The sequence below is a fragment of the Amblyomma mixtum genome, chromosome 9, assembly GCF_055824585.1.
Source record: "Amblyomma mixtum isolate Tamu chromosome 9, ASM5582458v1, whole genome shotgun sequence".
Taxonomy (NCBI): domain Eukaryota; kingdom Metazoa; phylum Arthropoda; class Arachnida; order Ixodida; family Ixodidae; genus Amblyomma; species Amblyomma mixtum.
Window position 1 is genome coordinate 110,649,725 of NC_143020.1, and position 19,412 is coordinate 110,669,136.

Consider the following 19,412-nt stretch of genomic DNA (forward strand, 5'->3'; position numbering starts at 1 on the left):
GCAACAAATTTATAGGTTAGTTAATCTCATAGTTTTCAGGACTATGTGGTTAATAAAATTTTATGGAAGGAATTTTATAGGTTTCTGTAAGTTTTATTCTGCCTACATAGCCATTTGTAAATCTACATACGCCTGCTCGAGTCTACATGTGTGCACAGACAACCCGGCCTAAAAGTAGCCGCCTCCTCCAACGAAACATCGAGAAAGGGGTTCACGGCTGGCGTTACGGCGCGCGGCCTTGGTGGTTAACGGAACGGGACGCGCGCAGTGGCATCGAACTGGCGCGGGCACTGCACGGGACCGCGGGGTACTGAGCACTCCCTCCTTTCCCCTCCGGCAGCATGTGGGTCAATTAAGAGCCTCCGCGGCCACACAACGTGCAGCGCACAGTGCGGCTGCAGAGGCCGCATGCATCGATATTCCATTTCGCCATCACCACGCTCCGTGGCTCCGGAGGCACGCATTCATTGCGCGTTACAAGTCACGAGCGAACACTGGCTGCAGATGCGAAACACCGGATATCTGGGCCAGCCTCACTTTGCCGCGATGCGGCCGCGGGTGAACCGGCAGGGAGTAGGACAGGACCCTCTAAACACGAATACACCTATATGGGAGTAAAAAATTCGCTGTGGCTTAGCTTGGTTAAGCCCGGTAATTGCGAAAGCAATATCCGTACCTACGCCATGGTACAGCTGGTAGTGTAGCTGGTGGTGGTGCTTGTGGTTAGACTTGTGGTGATGCATCGGTTATACAATCCAATCCAATCCCATCCATTATAATTCCATTCCATTCCAATTCAATGCAATCCAATCTAATCCAATCCAATGTAATCTACTCTAATCTAATGTAATCTAATCTAATCTAATCTAATCCAATCCAATCAAATTCAATCCAATCCAGTCCAGTCCAGTCCAGTACAATCCAGTCCAATCCAATCTAATGTAATCCAATGTAATCCAATCTAATCCAACTAATGCAATCAAGGTCAAATGAAGGTCAGTGGTGGTCACCGCCGCGGCACGATGGTGGTCACCCTGAAAAGTGCAAGTAGTATTGCTTTCGCAATAAAAGGGACTAAGCCTCTAGCGCACACCCTTATTTGAAGAGTGCGCGCTGGAGGACAACTTCACTCCCTTTTTGCTCATTTCTCAAAAATCTCTCAAATTTTCCTTCGCAAAACCGCTTCTAAAAGAGCAAAGTTCAACCGCTTCTGGTTTTTATGGTTTATGGGGGTTTAACGTCCCAAAGCGACTCAGGCTATGAGAGACGCCGTAGTGGAGGGCTCCGGAAATTTCGACCACCTGGGGTTCTTTAACGTGCACTGACATCGCGTAGCACACGGGCCTCTAGAATTTCGCCTTCATCGAAATTCGACCGCCGCGGCCGGGATCGAACCCGCGTCTGGCGCGGAGAAAAGAATGACGTATGAACCGGAGATTTCTAGGGTGGTTGCACTAATAAGGCAAGGTTAGCTGTTTCGATTGAGGTTTGCTTTCTGGTGGTTCATTTTGTGGTTTGTCTCCGTCTAGAGTCTTTACTTTGCCTCGTCTAGTGGTTTTTAGCGTCTTGTCTATAGTCGGATACAATGGAAGAGCGAAGCGGCTTTTCACTCTCAAAGAAGCCCCTTCCAGCTAATGACGCTTACAGAAGCGGTTGACTGTGGTTATGGTGCTGGGCTGCTGACCCGAAAGACGCGGGTTCGATCCCGACCGCGGCGGCCGAATTTCGATGGAGGCGAAATTCTAGAGGCCCGTGTACTGTGCGATGTCAGTGCACGTTAAAGAACCCCAGGTGGTCGAAATTTCCGGAGCCCTGCACTACGGCGTCTCTCATAGCCGGAGTCGCTTTGGGACGTTAAACCTCCATAAACCATAAAAACCAGAAGCGGTTGAACTTTGCTCTTTTAGAAGCTGTTTTTCGAAGGAAAATTTGAGAGATGGTACTGAAACATGACTGTGAGAGACGCCCTTATGGAAATTCTTTATTGAAAAATTGTTGTCATCACTAGTTCGGCGATGTCGAGGGTGGCCTTGTGATATCCGTGCGATATGCCGAATGTCGCGGTATAAACACGGCGCTCACGTCTTCTTGATGCATATGATTCGCGGACCTCGGAGTCATGACGCGCTTATCACATACCACTGCTTTGTGTGCGTTATAGTCGTGACCCTACATTAACCTTAGCTCCCCAGCCGCCAAGACCCTGCGCCTGTTCAACTTAGTGCATTCCAGAGGCCACTGCCAGACTTGAGCGCTTCTTTCCTATAAGAGCTCAAATCCCAAGGCCATGCGTGTGGCTGCAAAAGAGAACAAACGATAACGCAGAAGCGATGGAAGAGAAGAAGCCGAGTGCACTGCTCGGTGGGGAAGCTTTTACTGCATTTTTTTTCTTTCAGCGCATGCGCAGTTGGCCGGAGTGTGTGGATTTGAGGACGCGAGGTCGGACGCCGTACTTCGCCGAGACGTCGCAACTAACAGCTGTCGCTGTATAAAGATGGCGTCGCATGATGAGCTCGCTTATGTGTGCCTTGAACGGCTCAGTATCGACTCACCGTCACGGCATCGCGGAGTCATCTCCGGGCGGCTGCGTCGCCCGCTGCTGTGTGTGTGACCACGCCGCCTCCCGTCCCGGTGGTACGGCACCCTTCGGCGAAGAGGACACTGCAACAGAGACACATCATCATGCTCTAAGCACAGCTTGCATGGTCGCTGATGAAACACGTAAGTGCACACTGCAGTCGTGAATTTGGAGGCCTCTCTTACAGAGCGGAAGCAGCTGCAGTAGCAAAAGACGACCCTCAAAGCTCTGGCAACACTCTTAAGTTATATTGATTTCTTAATATTTGTAGGGTTCGTTGCTCGGTCAGTTTGTTTCATCAGACGTCGTGGAAACAGCGCTTGCAGGCGAAGACACAAAGACGAGAATGACGCCCATCGCAGTGTGTAGGTTGGTCTAGTCTTTCCGTGTTCGTCTGCAAACGCTGGGAATTCCATGTTGACTGAATATTTGCAATTGACAGTTTCTTTGAAATGTTCGTTTTTTCTTCTGCCATTGTTACACCAGCGAAACATTTCCCTTAATGACTATGCCTTCACTGATATCGAGCTCTTGTTACTAGGAGTAATTTTAATATGCATTGTGGGCGATCAGTGCTCACTAAAACATGCGTGGTAATATTGGCGACTTTCATAGCACTCCAGATAACTTAGAGAAACTTTTGCTCTGTAGCTCAATGAATTAAGTGTGTTACTTCATTTACTTCACTGCTGGAGCGGAATCACTCTTCACTCATATCTTTCTAGTGCGCAAGCACTTTAGATGGGTCACTAGCGAAAAAGTCGTGATGTGGGGATGAAGCCTCGGAGCAATTCGGGTAAGTTCGGGTTAGCTCGGAGGAGCATCTCGCCAGCTGCAACCAATGGGATGAAGCTCGGGTAAACTCGGAGGAGCGTCGCGACAGCTGCAGTTGAGTGGAGAAAGGGTGTGAAGGTGAAGAGTGAGAAACATGGTTGCGTGCACATGCAGATGACAGAAAGAAGAGACGAAGGATGAAGACTGCGGAGCAACGTGCAGTTCGGCAAACGGTAAATCAATAATGAAGACGGTTCTTCAACAGATTCCGAACACCGCTCGGTTCCGCCCAATCACCCGTATTTCCAACATCTAGTCCACAGATTCAAAATCGGCTGTCCACTTTGTAACAAATAAGATGTCAGTGCACGTTAAAGAACCCCAGGTGGTCTAAATTTCCGGAGCCCTCCACTGCGGCGTCCCTCATAGCCTTAGTCGCTTTGGGACGTTAAACACCAATAATCCAAACCAACCAGATGTGCTTACAAAGACTGCCTTACAGAGGTTGCATTACAGACAGCAGGCGGTGAACGTCGCCTGTAAATTCAAGAATTTCGTGCTTTAGTCGATCATAAGGTTTTCTTTTTTTTTTGCTCACTGCAGAAAATGCACTGCAAAAATTTCTAACAAAAAATTTCAACACCTGTGGTGCACTAGCAAGTCTCTAAAAGGCAAAAAAAAAAATTGTGAAACAACGCTGGGTAACAAGCTAAAGCATGATTTTACCTGCGAAAGATTAAGCTGTTACAAAGTCCCGCTCAAGATACCTGCGCTAATTACCCTAAGCTCTAATTACGTTTTAACACCTAGAAAATGTGCCAGGAAAACATCTTTCGCGCGCCGAAAGCGCGTAGACGTGGTCGATTGTTTCCGTTTAAATTTTAATGAAGCTTCGAGAACGTGAAAACCGTTTTCGTGCCGTTGCTCAAACAAATGGCTTTGTTCGCGCAAGGGAAAAGGAAGAATGGGTGTCGGCAAATTGAATAAACCAAATCCCAAGGCAGGAAAACCGCGTTGATCGAGGACGAGACTGCAGAAGGATGTAATAAAAGCGTGCAGCGTTGTGGAAACTGCAACTGCCGCCATCCAAACAGAGGATCTATCCACGAACCTGGTCGCACGCAACAACGGCACGTGACTGGTCAGGTTTTTACAGACTCCGGCCAATCAGGACTTGCTCTTTCCGGCGAGATGCACAGTGGATCTTGATCCTGATTGTTCAGCATCCGGCTGGCTCTTGTGATTGATCAGTTTTGACAGGCGACGGCCAATCCCGAACCGTCCTTACGTGCGATGAGGTTCGCGGATCCGGCCTATGATTGGCTGACAACGGCTGTGCATACCACTAGGCTGCACGCTTTTACAGAGCCACGAAAACCAACGGAGATTCGTCGATATTTCAGGTGGCTGCTCGGCTGAAGTCAAACTCGAAATTTCGAATGGAAGCAAATCAAACGGGCTAAGTGAATCAAGAGAGAAAAGATGAAAATAAGAAGGGGGGGGGGGGGGGGAGGACGAGAGGAATCGATAAGGCAGGACAGGAAGTAAGGAACTAAGGAAGAAGAAGAAAGGAAGAGAGAATGAAAAAGACAGAGAAGAAAATGAAGGAAGACCGATAAAAGGAAAGAAGGAAGGAATACAAGAGGAAAGAATTCAATGCAGTGTAAAAGGAAAAGGAATAAAAAGAAACACAAAACAGCGAAACAGAAGAGGGACGGAAAGACCAGGAAAGCTAGCACCATAGAAATGCTAACCGAACAAACGATGCAAATGGACAAATGATCCGTGGGAGAAAGTGCTTATAGAAGGAAATAAAAAAGGAAGGGGGGACAGAGGAGGTATTTATAGGCAGCAAAACGAGAGGGAAATGGGGAAAGGAGGAGAAAAAACCCGCCCATATCCTTCACTAATGAGCCTGGAGCGTAGAAGCGAGGTAAGCGTGCGTTTTTATGTTTGCCCATCGTAAACCGTGGGGCGCTGTTAAAAAAAATGAAGTGGAGTGCGAGATTGAGTGGAGCGAATAAAAGGCTTGATACAAAAAGGCAATAAAGTCCTCAACAATGTCGCTTCCTTCCCCTCTGCTTCCGTACTCTTCTTCAACAGGGACTCGCTTGTTTGTGCGTTCATCTCTCCATTCGTTCCGCCTAGCTGTATCTGTATACGCGTCCCTAGGGCAGGGAAAAGTTAACACGTAAAACTCGAGGAAGTTCAAGGACCGTGTGCTTTTCCAGGAATCGCTGATTTTGCCCAGCATTCACTGCAATACTTCCAACGAAAGAAATAAAAACGCGCAGACTTTTTAGCCTGCCCCAAGGCGAACGAATAACAGCGATGGTTTTATACCAATTTAACCGTCAACTCACACGCAAAGCTCTTTGGCAATAACTAGTTTCGAAACTCCATATGTTGCCAATTTAACAAAAAATCCGCCGCTTTGACTGGGCCAATCTTTGGAGGTTAGCAACTGCAGCTTGATCTGGGGGCAGAAAAATGAACTATACAAACTACCTGGGCCATAAGAGTACAGATGGAACACTTTCGATAATGCCCACTCGAAGGCTAATATCGTTTTTCAGTGGGAGCATAGCTAGATAGCGATCTCACTGGCCAGCTGGTTATCGCACAAGTTAGGTCATCGATTACGGCAAATACAACGGTGATGCCATTTATCGAAGAGAGAGCGAGGAGCCCCGTATGCACCTACACGAAACTTGCGTCACACCATTTTGAGGACTGAATTATTTTATGCGACATATTTTTTGTTTCTTTTCTAGTTCGGAACTCAGAGGCTAGACGCATAAATTTGAACCATGCAAGTAGGGAAAAAAATGCGTTTTTATCTTACTGGTGCACAAAGAACGCTTTGAGTTCGTCTTTTTATCGCGCGAACTTGACTTTTTTGGGACTCCAAAATTATTATCCTGTGTGGCCGATTTTCCTATTGAATCGGATTAAACGTACTGGCTCCCGTTCTTCTTCGTTTCTTCTTTTGAAGTGACCGCGGAGAGCAGGAGTCAACCAACATGGTTGCCATGGCGATAAGCACGCGCGGAGTGCCTTTCAGCCAATCGCCGTTAGCGAAATATAATACGCGGAGTGATATTCGAAAGCATGCGGATTGCTGGCCGGTCTACTTTTAGCCGGAGCAGACGGCCAGGCGCGCCACCCCTACGGCAGCAGACGAGGAGAAAACACTTTTAACATGAATGCGCCTACAAGGGAGTAAACAGGGTGTAAGCTATCCTACAGAGCACATGCTACAGCACAGCTTACTCCCATTCTATTCTTTTCTGTATAGAGTGTAGTCCGCTTGCTTCAGGCTTGTTATTTATCCCTTTACTGGTGCTATCAATAACGAAAGGAAATAATAAGAACGAAAGGAAAAAAAACAGCGAAACAGTGGGAACAACAAACAGTCTGAAAATACAATAGGAATGGTTTCGTACAGGATAACATCAAAACAGAATGGCAAAAAAAGGGTGGAAAACTGCAGAACAGAAAAGAGCTAAAACACTTCACTAGAATTATAGTAATACACCCTAACGTGACAACTGAAAGGAATAGAAAGTGGTAAACAGTACAAAATACACTGATACGTAGCACATGAGAATTCTATTTTAAATAGGTTCAATAAGAGTGATGATGAAGGTGATATGTTCTCTGAACCACAAACATGTTGCCGTTTTATGAAACTATTACTTACGTCGTGTCCAAAACGAGTAATAAAAATTGTTCTGGCTGTCTTCACGGATTATAGAGTTTTCATGGCCATCGCTGAGCGTAGAGGTTCAGTCTCACGAAAGCAAATAGTCCGCACGAATTTTTTACTTCCGTGAGCTTAATTTGCGACTATGTTGTCTGCGACTTAAACTACTTAGTCGCGGAAGCCAGAAAAACACAATAAAACCGAAAACGACCTTTACCAGCAGGCTTCTTTAGCGCAGCTTTAAATTTCCTCAGCAAAAATGCGTTCCTTTGTTGCTTGCCGCTCAATAAACGTCGACAGATCCACGAAAGAACAGACAATCAATTTTTCACTAAAAACGAGCCCTCACTGCCTTTTTTATATTTTACGCGCGAAGACCCTTTCCTGACTTCTTTATTCGCAAAATACTTCCATCAGATCTTCAGCGTGTGCAGCAGATCCAATCTTATCGGATGAATTCCGGCTATCGGTATCCACCGTAAACCAGCACAAAGTTTGAATAACAGCACCGTGGTAGGAACTGGAGTTAAGACCACTTTAACGCTGAGGCCCTAGTGCAGTCGGCTGTGCACGAAACTCGCATAATCGCGGCGAGCGCACCCTTAAACGAGAATTTCAGACCCACCAAGCGAAAGCTTACAAGCGCCTCGTTGAATCGAAACGCAGACGATTCTCTCTTGACGACAACGAAGACGACATACCCGCTCGTGGCGCCCTCTGCAGTGCACCCATCCGAATTATGTAAAGCCGATTAGGCGAGGGCGAAACGCGTTCGAAAGTTCACTCCCCCATCCCCAGGTCCCCTCTCCACCGCCAACTCCGCTGCATCTGCCAGCGTCGTTATGCGCTACAACGCCACCTACAGGCGACAGAGCGAGCGTCCTAATCCGATTGGGCCTCGCTAATCCCGCGCTGCGCATGCCAGCGACCCCAGCGACGAGTAATGGCGTATGGAAAGACGGGCCAGTGCTGCTAGCGTCGATATAGCGTCGGTGCTATTGAGGAAAGAATATAGGAAAGGCCGTTACGTCACATTGTTCGAAGCCGGAAGTGAGGGCTCCGCCATGACAGTTGGCTCGTCGCGCATGCGCCGTTTGCGCCGCGATGACAGACAACGCGTCTGCTCGCCACCCATAGAGTTTCTCAATATTACCTGTAGAGGAAAAGCTGGCGCCACCGTCTATGCGGGAATGCTGGGAAGACGAGGTTTTTTATTTGGCTTGTGAATGATGACGATGATAATGATGATGGCTAGTGTTGGCTAGAATCGACCGAAAACGTCGATTCTGCCTCTGAATCGGCATCTGCGCCGATGTGAACCGCGATGAGGTCCTTTGCGCACAGATGGAATTATCTCAATAATGTTATCACTTCTTCAATAAATTTAATACAAATGTTAAGCTGGTATGGAAACTTTCACAGCATTCCTTCGAGGTTCACTGAAGAGATTCACTGATTCAGTCAATGAATCAAAAGCACCAACTAGGCCGACTTTATTACTCCTTCCATTCCTATTTTTCGAGGTTTGCGGCCCGCTAGGAGACTCGTACGAGTCCACGTTTCATATCCAACAATAGCCAAGCCCTGCTTTCCCTCTAGTAAATATCAAGAAACTCTATGGGGCCGTCCACAGCTGATAGACGCGCCTGTATGCAGACGACGCCGCTGAGCGATGAACCAAAGAATCCCAGTAGCCCTTGCGAAAGCACGTGACTTCCGGTATATTACCATGCAGCTCGAGGGCCTGTCCTAGCCTTGCCTTCCTCCATGGTCGGCGCGAAGCTCCCCGACTCCTTTCTCATACGTCTGCAGTGACGTCACGGGAAGAGATGTCGAGTCCGGGCAGTCAAGAACCGCTTCACTCATACCTCTGTCGTTTTGTTTCACGATGTCAATACTCCCCGCTACCCCCTAGAGTATTGACGTCGAAGCCATGTACGGGTCGCTCCAGATGGCATATACAGTGCGATGCACCCGAGCCCGTACGTATAGAGTTCGCCTGTGTTGCGGTTATTCACTTATCTCGTCTGAGCGCCCGGAACTGGAAATGGGGGAGCGATCAATGTGTGGGCTCTTCGCGTTCAACGACATACAGAAAAGGTCTGTTGTTGTCTAGCTTAAGCTGGTTCCGCATGAAGAGTGCTATTTGTTCGCGAAATCGCATGTGCCACCAGAGGACTGTCTTTTCAATGTTCACAGGAGCCAAACTTCTGAACGACATCTCTCACATGGCGTGTGCACGCAAACACAGTGTTGTTTGCATTATCCACATTTAGATGTCGCTATGTGTGGTTTCAGTTTTTTGTTTTTCGATCAAATAAATACTTCCAAACTAGTTTAAACCTTTAACAATACCTTCAACAATAGGGAACAGTTTTATTGGCATAGGAAAGCTGTTCGCGCTAGTAACTAACACGAGCTGCGTGCATTATTATCACGGTTCGAAACTCAAGAAAAGCGTGCTGATTGTGTACACTGCTGTACAAGCACGTACCTTTAACAGCAACCTGCAATAGTTTCGAAGTTACAAAGCTCCCCTTCGATTCAATATTGCCGAGGGCAATCGGCAGCCCAGGTCTTTAAGCTAAATAAGGTTTACCTTGACATAGTGCAGTTACTTGCGTAGTTATGGCTGTCAACTTGCGGTCGCTGCCCTTTGAAATCTGTAACTCCGTCTGTATTTCAGTTTCTTTAACTTTATTTCTTTTCAACTGAAACGAATTTTTTCTGCTGCAGATAAAATTTATGTGCTTTCTCTTCACATATCGCATAATATGTTAAATACGCACAACACTGCTTCTCGTCGACGAACGGCCAGGACAGCGAGCTGTTGTGCATCTCGCAGGTTATATTTGACCCGAGTTCGCATTCTGAAAGTGTGAAAGAAGTGGACATGTCGCCTCCGTCAGTTCCATTTGGTCGGATATTCAAAGGCGAAGATGACGGCTGCGCGATGACAGACTGATACACCTTTCCTCTTATGCTATATCTGCTGTAACTACATTTACCGTTCAATAACTGCGGCGTAAAAATGAACATTTCGAAGCTTGTGCTACAAATGCAATTTATGTGTAATAATGAATTCTAAAAGAAAGACAGGCGACAGGTGCGTGACACAACTAAACCACGATCCGTGGCGGTGAAAGAAGCGTTTTATTTTTATTTTTTTTAGCAGTTAAGTAACTCGCATTTGAAGATGTTAGATACTTCCAGAATATTGGGACTGGTCTCTGCGTCTGATGTACCCGAATGAGGAAGTAATTACCCAAGCACAGCCATACGGCTACAAAGGAAATCTATAAAGCTTTGTCAGAAACTTAGCAGTTAAAGAAAAATTCGTCCTGGTCCCGGGTTCGAAACCAGGACAGCCGCTTCACTGGAGGACGAGCTTTTCTTTAACTGCGAAGTTTCTAAGAAAGCTGTATAGATTTCCTTTGTAGCCGTATGGCTGCGCTTAGGCGGATGTCAATGAGTAATTACTCCCTTATTACAAATCTACTCTACCTTGGGGGTTTCCCTTAAACATTTGACCAACTCTATATGCTTATGGTTTATGGTTTATTCGGTTTTAACGCCCCAAAGTCACCTAGGCTATGAGAGACGCCATAGTGAAGGGATCTGGAAATTTCGACCCCCTGGGGAACGTTCTTTAACGTGCACCGACATCGCACAGTACACGGGCCTCAAGAATTTTGCCTCCATCGAAATTCGACCGCCACGGCCGGGATCGAACCCGCGTCTTTTGGGACAGCAGCCGAGTGTCATAACCATGAAGACACCACGGCGGCTCAACTCTATATGTTCCCTCTTTGCCAAAAGTAGCCAGACCGCATGGTTTGCTCCTGCTCAATGAGGGAGGGGGATAGAAAGGGGAGACCCTTGAATATTTTAACAGACTCACAAGAAGCGTGTCGAAACTACACAAAAGGAAGGGTAGGCAAAACGACACTCAGGATCCTCAGCGAGGGGACACCCTCGGGGAGGAGAGAGAAACATAACATAATTTGGATACCAGGCCACGCGGGGGTCTGGGGCAACGAAAGGGCGGACGAACTAGCTCGAGGGCTTACTATCCGAGCTGGGGGGTCACAAGCCCCGGAGGAGCTCTGGACTAGCCTAGGGGCTGGGTACTCTGAAACACTAAGTTTATACAGGGGGCTAAGATACAAATACCCCCCACCACACAAAGAGCTAAGCAAGGAAGAAGCCGCAAAATGGCGGAAGCTACAGACAGGCTCCTTCCCCAACTTATATATACTAAGCAAGATGTTCCCGACACAATACCGCGCCACATGCCCTTGGTGCGAAGCGAGGCCAACACTATACCACATAACATGGGAATGCGACAGAAACATATCGTTCCACAAACACGACACACCAAGTGCGGAGCAATGGGAGAGCCGGCTCACCAGCTGCGAGCTAGAGGCCCAAAGGGCACTCATAGCACACGCAAGCGAGGTGGCCAGACTCAGTGGAGCCCTGGACTAGGGGACCACCCAAGGCTAAGGAGGCAACCTCAAGACTTGAAGAGAAGACTTGAAGAAGACCTCCACCGCAGGCTAAATCTTATAAATCAATAAAGTTTCTACTCACTCACTCACTCCTGTCTCGATTCATCAGAGATCAAAAGGTCTTAAAAGATGAGAACACGGACTCTCCTTACCTTGAGGAGATTTGGAGCTTAAAGGATGGCGTAAGCGTTCGATGCACGAATGAGAGGCAAACCCTGCAGTCTGGTCGCGTTCGGCAAACACGGTGCGTGAGCATCCACTAACGCTCTGCAATGCGTCACTCAGGAGCATTGAAGATAAAGATGTGATAAAAGGGAGTTTTCTATGATGCCACATCAGCGCGTGACAAGAACTTATCTCGCAGCTAAATAAAGTCACGAGCATATCGCTTATGCGCTCACTGTATTTCTGGTGAAGCCTGATTGCAATAATTTACAAGCTGTGGCATTTTTATCGCTGCCTATTAACTTGATATGCAGAAATCCTCGATGGCATTTACAGTCTTCCCAGTGCGTGGTCAGATGCACTGTTAACTTGCTTTTTATGAATAATCTCACAAAGCATCATTATATGACTGTGGCCGAAGGCCCTTTACATGTGTCACTGAAGCAATCCGACTTTTATTCTTTCGACGAACTTTGAACAGAGTGTTGACGAGGTTCGTTCAACATAGAAACTGTCTTCAGTGTGTGTTTAGTTTGCAAGCCCATTTAACTGTGGCTCAACAAAACTTGTAGGCAGGCTAGATGGGTCACGGTTTACGCTGAGTTACTGCGAACTTATGAAGGCTCAATATGGACAAGCCCATACCCAAACTAAAACACAAAATTTTAACGAATCTTTTATTCTTTATTGTTCTTCTATTTGCGAATTATCCCATCTACATGTCCGATAGGTCTACCCAACAAAGAAACTGTCCTTTAACTTGTGTGTTTACTGTGCAACCTATTGAATGGTGAGCCCTTGAGAGCTTATAAAGAACAAGCCGAACCGCAAGCAAAAACTCAACGACCATTTTTATGAAGCGTACTTCATTCTCTGCTGGTATTTAATTTCCGCATAGTCCTACTTCAGGAATAAAAAATTTTCCGCAGGACCAGGACGGTTTGCAAAATGCGCAGAGAAAAAATCTCTTTTAATAAAAAGCAAGGGCTTTTCTAGCGTATAAAAATGCCACATATACTACGCTACTTTGCAGGAGCTCAGAAAGAGAAAGGCGTTAAGAATGAACAGGGAGAGGAGGAAAAAATGTGCAAAATAAAATTGGTTAATACGGAACTAGCCTGTGGGACAGACATGGATGCGAACACAGACCAAATTTTACAAGTAAGGCCAATGCTTCGAAGACAAGTAAATACAATATTGGCATTGTGAAGGGCACAGGAATGGCCTAACACGCCCGTCAGGTCAATGGCACTAAGGTAAGTATACAGACTTCTATTTTAAATCAGTAATGGGTTCCTTAGTCTGTATACGCTGGACATTCAGTAAACTATTTTGCTCTGTTTGAAGTTAACCGCAGTTGTAGCAGTGCCTGTGAATCCTGTGTGAATCATGCCTGTGTGAATCATGGCCTGTGAACACAGGCCATGATTCTGAGATTACGACACTTAACCAATGCCACATCGCCTAGGGCGGGGGGGGGGGGGGGGGGGGGTCATTAAAATCAGGCAATGCGCATGCGAGATTAGCCTGCAAGCGCAATGCTCCCTTATCCCGGACATACAATCGCGTTTAGCATTACGTGCTACACAGAATACACTGCCGGAGCTCACATAACAAAACGCGCGCAAGCCCAGCGTTGCCGCGAAGTTGTGCCTATAGTCGACAATAGGGCAGACAGGGCTTCTTGTAGTGTTCCATAATATACTATGATGTCCTCAATTAATAATCAATAAATCAATCGATAAGCATTAAATTGATATATGCAACTCAAACCACAGCGCTTTCACAGCTCATACACAAAACAAATTAGGCAAACTTTTATAGAGCGGTATGTACGAACCCTTTTTTTTCTGTATGCTGCTGCTCCAGTTCAGTGCACCATGTAGTACAAGTATTTATCGACCAATGCGTTTGCCAGCAACGTGATGAAAGCTGTTGGTCTGGTTTTGTCTTGTACTAGGAGCAGCAGCTCTGCAAGTATTTTTTACCATATAACTTTCCTTTTTTTTCTTTTATGTTGGCAGTCAGTGAAACAAAAGAAATTAATACAAATGAAAAGCATTTCTCTACCGCTAATAAGCTGACTTTTTCTTGTTAATTGTCAGCGCCAGCTGCCCACAGCGAACAATTTCCTTCCTCATTTGGTTGTTCGGTTCGTTTAGTCAGTCACATTTTTCGTAACCCAGTGTTACTTTGCCCAGCAAAATGTTGAGGCGCGAGAAGAACAATTACATCTTATTATAGCGAGTTTATCCACAAATGATAGCGGCGAGCAGGACCTCAGTACGGACGACGTGGTTACTAAAACAAAACGAGCGATGAGGAGGAGTAGCTAATAAATTTTAATTAGCAAAGTCGAAACAACAGATGCTCGAATAACACAAGTTAATGAGAGGCCCTGAGAAAGTCGACTTAGCGGGGAAAGCTCATTGGAAGAACAATAGCTCTAAAACGTGATGGCGCTGTTCAATAATATGGAGTGATTATCAGTGAAGAAGCTCGGTCAAGATCTTTATTCGGATAGAGGTTTATTTTTTATTCTCATTAACTTTCGTAGCTACGTTGACTATAAGCACACTACTCAACAATGAGTGGGTCGTAAACGAGAATTACCGAAGCCGTTCAACCGAGGTTCTTCACAAGATTTGATATCTGTTATGACCACTCTTCAGGTTGACAGAAATAAATTTAACATTCATGACGCCATTCCTTATAAGTTATGAACAATACCACAATACGAAGCGGCATCAAGTAGGTTCGAATGTAGACATTTTGCTATTGTGCACTGCACATTAATCTAGCAATGGGCACGCATCATGTTTAATTTACAGTCGACCGCCAGTAATAGCCGTACAATCGAAAGACTCACGCCATGTGTTCACAGTACGCAAGAAACTAGATCGCTGTTTTGACGCGTTAACGTTTGATGCAAACCGAGGCCGGATAAATACTAACTTATGTAAGAGCCGTACACTCGTTAAAAACACCCGCTCAAGAAACATATTCGATATGCAACTTGCCTTCTCAGCCTACACAAATAAATGCGTCTCCTTTACATCGCGCACTCATTATGCAAAACTTGTTAGTGAAAATTAATCTGCAGGCAGTCTAGACAGAATTAAATAGGAGGGCAATTCGCCGTTCGCCCTTTTCCACAAAATAAAATATAAAGTCTCACTGTGAAGTTTTCGCCTATGCCAGGGACGAAGTAACAAGATAGCGGCATTTCAATCACCATGGGGCTTAGTTTTACACGTGCTAATTGCACGCCCATCTCGTTAGTAAAAACGACGCCGTTAGTTTATCAAGGCTAACAGAATACGCGTCTCGTTTCGCACACCATTTTGCGATGATTCATTCATTCCGCAAGAACAGACCACTAAATTTCTTAACGACTTTGGCGTTCTGCATGCACTTTGTAGCTATAAACAGAAAAATGATTATGAGAACTGGCTTAGTTCTAACCTCCGGTTTTCTAACCTCCGGTTTACTTTAACTAATGGTCCCGTCAACAACGTCTGTGTACAGGGCTCCATTTATTTCGAATTCCGAATATTCTGAACTAAAATTGGCGGTCCCCTATGGTTGTTCGGTTTAGAACGAGTTCATTGTACTTCACACAGAAGTCGATACCAGCTTACAATCTTATTTCAGCCTCTCTTCAACTCTAAATTATAGTTGTTAACCTAATAACCCCCGAATTTAGGACCTCACACTTACTAGACATGAATAACCGCATTATAATGTCACACCATCTTATGTGTGGCGTATTAGAGTATTAGACCTCAGCTGAAACTGGATTATTAAACCCCAGCTACAACCACTACTATTACCACCGATACAACTACTATTTCTGATAATAATAGTAATGTTACTAATAATAATACTAGTACTGTGCCGGTGTTTATTCCAAGAGTAGGCCGACGGAAGTCGATAGAAAGCCGCCACGACGGATACATTCGCAGACGACACTTAGCCTCCAAGCTGCTCCTATACTCTATCTGATAATACTGAAAGAAACACTACTACAACTATTTCAACTGATACTACGACTATTCTTGCTACGGCTATGATTCCAACGGTAGGGCCCAGTCGCAAAACCACTTGGAACGGATCACAACAAATGGCACATTGTCTTGAGTGCCACCTTCCCACCTGACATTATCTCTACGACCAGAGCTCACCCTACTAACATATAAATGCCCAGCGGGTGAACGCCAAGTTTCCTCTTCATGGCGTACTATGTCATCAACTTGGTTCAACCCTGATAAGATTGCTGTACAATAGTCTCTGCAGAAATAAATAAGTAAACAAAGCGGGGACGGACGAAAAAGACAACGGCACGACTGCCTGCAGGCTAAATCTGATTAACCTCCTTTCCTTTTGAAAACCACTACACTGCCCTCTTTGGAGCCATTATCTGAGCCACGCAGGGCTGAAGCCTACAGCGAGCGATGCTCAGACGTCACAGGACACGCTCGCCAAACAATAGGCGGGTCATTTTTGTACTCTATAGCGATGAGAAGGCTACGAGAAAAAGTTGCAGCTTCCGTTTTCGTTTGGCCGAGTAACAGGGAAGAGAGACCGGCGATATAGAAGGAGACATTGTTGAGGCGTTCTCCTCCGATCAAGACAATAGAGGCCCACAAAGGACGACCAAGAGGCCCCGCTTTTTGGTGCGCGTGTGCGGACCACACGCAATGTCTTCGCGAGAGGAAAGCATAGTAGACTTTTCTTATACAAGGAAAAGTACAGCAGCATCGCGAAAGCTATAGAGGATGGACACCAGCTCACCGCTCTCAAAATAATCTCAATAGACAGTCCAAAGACTGCCTTTAAACTAAGTAAATTTTTGTAGCATAGAGGCACCGCTCTCAAAAGAATCTGAATAGAGAGTCCACAGTCAGCCTTTAGACTGTAAGTAAATTTTTTGTAGGATGGAGGCCATTTCGTCGAGCATTTGGGAAGGACGGCTCACCAACTGCACTCATTCATTTGCCCAGTTGAAAATCACGCTGAAGACTGCCCCAAATTAGAACGAAATTTTAATGAATGTTATAACATTCATTAAAAACATAAACTCTGGTTTCGAATAGGTCTATATACAGTTTAAGAAATAAATTAATACTAGAAACTACGCCAGCCCCTGCCCCCCTCCCCCCCCCCCCCCCCCCCTCAGCAGACAGAAAGAAGGAAGTGGATCTGTCGCCATTGCGTAAATTTTATAATTGCGACCAAGCCAATTCTGTCGTGATGACAGAAGATTTATTGCCTCGTTTTGAAACTGGGTATTAATTTCAGTAGTTATTTATCATGTGTTTAAACCCGTTCTGGGACTATAACAAGAAGGACAGGGTTAATGTGACTAAAAACAAAGAAGCTATGTAATAAGCTGATAAAACACCTGAGTGAAAAAGACGGACCGGATGAAAGACAACAACAAGAGAGGTTTGTTTCACAATCAACAACAACAACAACAAAAACAAATTCATTGCTAAGTCCAAAACGCTATACGAAACCAGAACACATTCAGAATAGCGAAGCGGGTAGGTTATTTGCAACTTAACAATAAATGTTGTTTAACCAGTTGCTGTCGATGACGTGTTGAATAATATTACTGCATTCTCAACGAAAATTCGTATTTACGCCCCTAACTAATGAAAATTTTGTACAAATTCAGAAACGAACACAAAGTAGCGTATTATAGGGCAATTCCAACGTTTTTTCGACCCCGCCTGATTTTACTGAAACTTTCATAGTATACGCTCTACGCAGTTTTCTGGTCCTTTTTGACAAGTTTCGCAGCGGGCCGATGTTTTGTTGCAGCGCAGATTAATTTTTAAATTTCAGATTTCGTAGCCTCAATCAGAGACAATTCTACGGCCAACTTTGAATGCGTGACGTCTTTGGACGCACGGCCGTTTATATTTGCTCTGTGTTTGCTGAAATACAAAATTTTCAGCTGTCTTTCGGCGCGCGACACGTAATTAGGTTTTTAAACTTTTTTTGCGCATTTTACCAGTTTACCGCTTCTCGCGCATCTTGCCATGTGTATATATGTATATATACATGTATATTTCATGAATAAATTTAGTTGTAAGTCAGCGCTGTGTGTCTCTTTTCTATCTGTCCTTGTCTTTTGCGCTGTTTTAAGGAGTCTTTCGGTAATTTCCGGCAAACGATGACCTAGGGTCTCGTTTACAGTCGCCAGTTAAGGCAATAGACACTCACACGACAGGTTTTCTGACAGATTTTATGACGTCATCATTTGGTTGAAACCCAGTTTCGGCAGCGGTTTTCTGTTTTTTTTTTTATCTTTTAAAATCTATTTAAATGGTATATCCAAAACGTTTTTTATATTTTTTTTTAACGGAACGAGGAGCCTCTAAGGAATGTGATGTTATTGTAAACTCTAAATGTTCGAAAAAAACACTCGCAGTTGGCCTTTAAAGGAGTGTTCAAGTAGTGCTCATGAGGGAGGAGTAATTACGGCCATACACGTAAAACAGTTACATGAAATTTTGATTCCTGTTTATAACCCTGTTTAGAAAAAGCATCTGGAGGTTGTCTACGGCGCGTTGACCTCTCGTAAGCCTACGCCTGCACTCTGTAAGGGCAAATTTCGCGGTATTTTATACCGTCAGCCAACAATACCGTGCAGCCGTTGCTGTGGCCCACACAGCGTGAACCACTCAGTGCTACCTGCAAACTGACGCTTGTCTAATTAGGGGTTCGTTAATGAGCCGACACCTGTTGCACCTTCCACAACGCTGCACCGTTTTTATTCAGACGGGGCACACCTGAGCGCACGCGCTATGTTGGTGCCGTAACTGCAGTGTTCTGGCGGTCGTCTAACACGCAGCGAAGGACGTGCAGTCACCTGAACGGCCTCGCGTGTTCGTGGTAATTTGAGGCCTGCGTTGCGCAAAGCTACTTAAACAAAGGGCCTATTGCGTGCTACTGCATATCGCCTGTACCGCTGATTCATCATGCTTAGGCCGCAAAGTTATACGTTTGCAACAAGTAGCTGGAATGAACGTGAGCACAGATTAAGACGCTAGGCGTTTCATCTATAGCTAGCATGAATTAACATTAAAAGCATATAAAGTTGAATGGTTTTATAACTAAGTTAAAGGTGCAGTAACTAAGTTAAATGTGCAGTGAAGAGGAATCTGAACTCGTATTTTTGCCGCGGGAATTCAATCTACACGCTCCGAGCGTTCTTAGAAAATTCGATTTATTGCCCTGTGTGGCCGATTTCCCTAATTAAATCGAATTAACATCCGGCTCCCACCTTTTTTTTTTTTTAATTCTCCCCGTACGGTGGGCAGAGTCGACCAACGCGTGGAGTGCCTTTCACCCAGTCCCGTGGCGGCTTGCCGCTCTGCCATCGGCGGAGTAATACGTAGTAGTCCGTAGAAGCAAATAGTCCGCGCGTATTTTTATTTCTGCGGGATTATTTTGCGGTTATATTATCTGCAAATGAAACTACTTATTCACGGAAACCTAAAAAACAAAATGAAACGAAAGCAAAGCCTCCACGGAGCTGGCTGAAAGGCACTCCACGCGTTCTTCGACTTCGCCCACCGTACGGGGAGAATTCAAAAAATAAAGGCGGGAGCCGGACGTTAATTGGATTTAATTAGGGAAATCGGCCACACAGGGCAATAAGGGGCTC

At 45.5% G+C, this 19,412-nt stretch overlaps 1 protein-coding gene across 1 annotated transcript in view; it reads right to left on the bottom strand.

Annotated features, from left to right (window-relative positions):
• Positions 1–19,412, bottom strand: part of Prosap (SH3 and multiple ankyrin repeat domains prosap) — a 207,351-nt gene that overhangs the window by 183,008 nt on the left and 4,931 nt on the right. Inside the window, exon 2 of the mRNA XM_089561362.1 lies at positions 2,553–2,661. The gene's annotated coding sequence lies outside the window, so the exon portion shown is untranslated. The remainder of the gene's footprint in view (positions 1–2,552; positions 2,662–19,412) is intronic.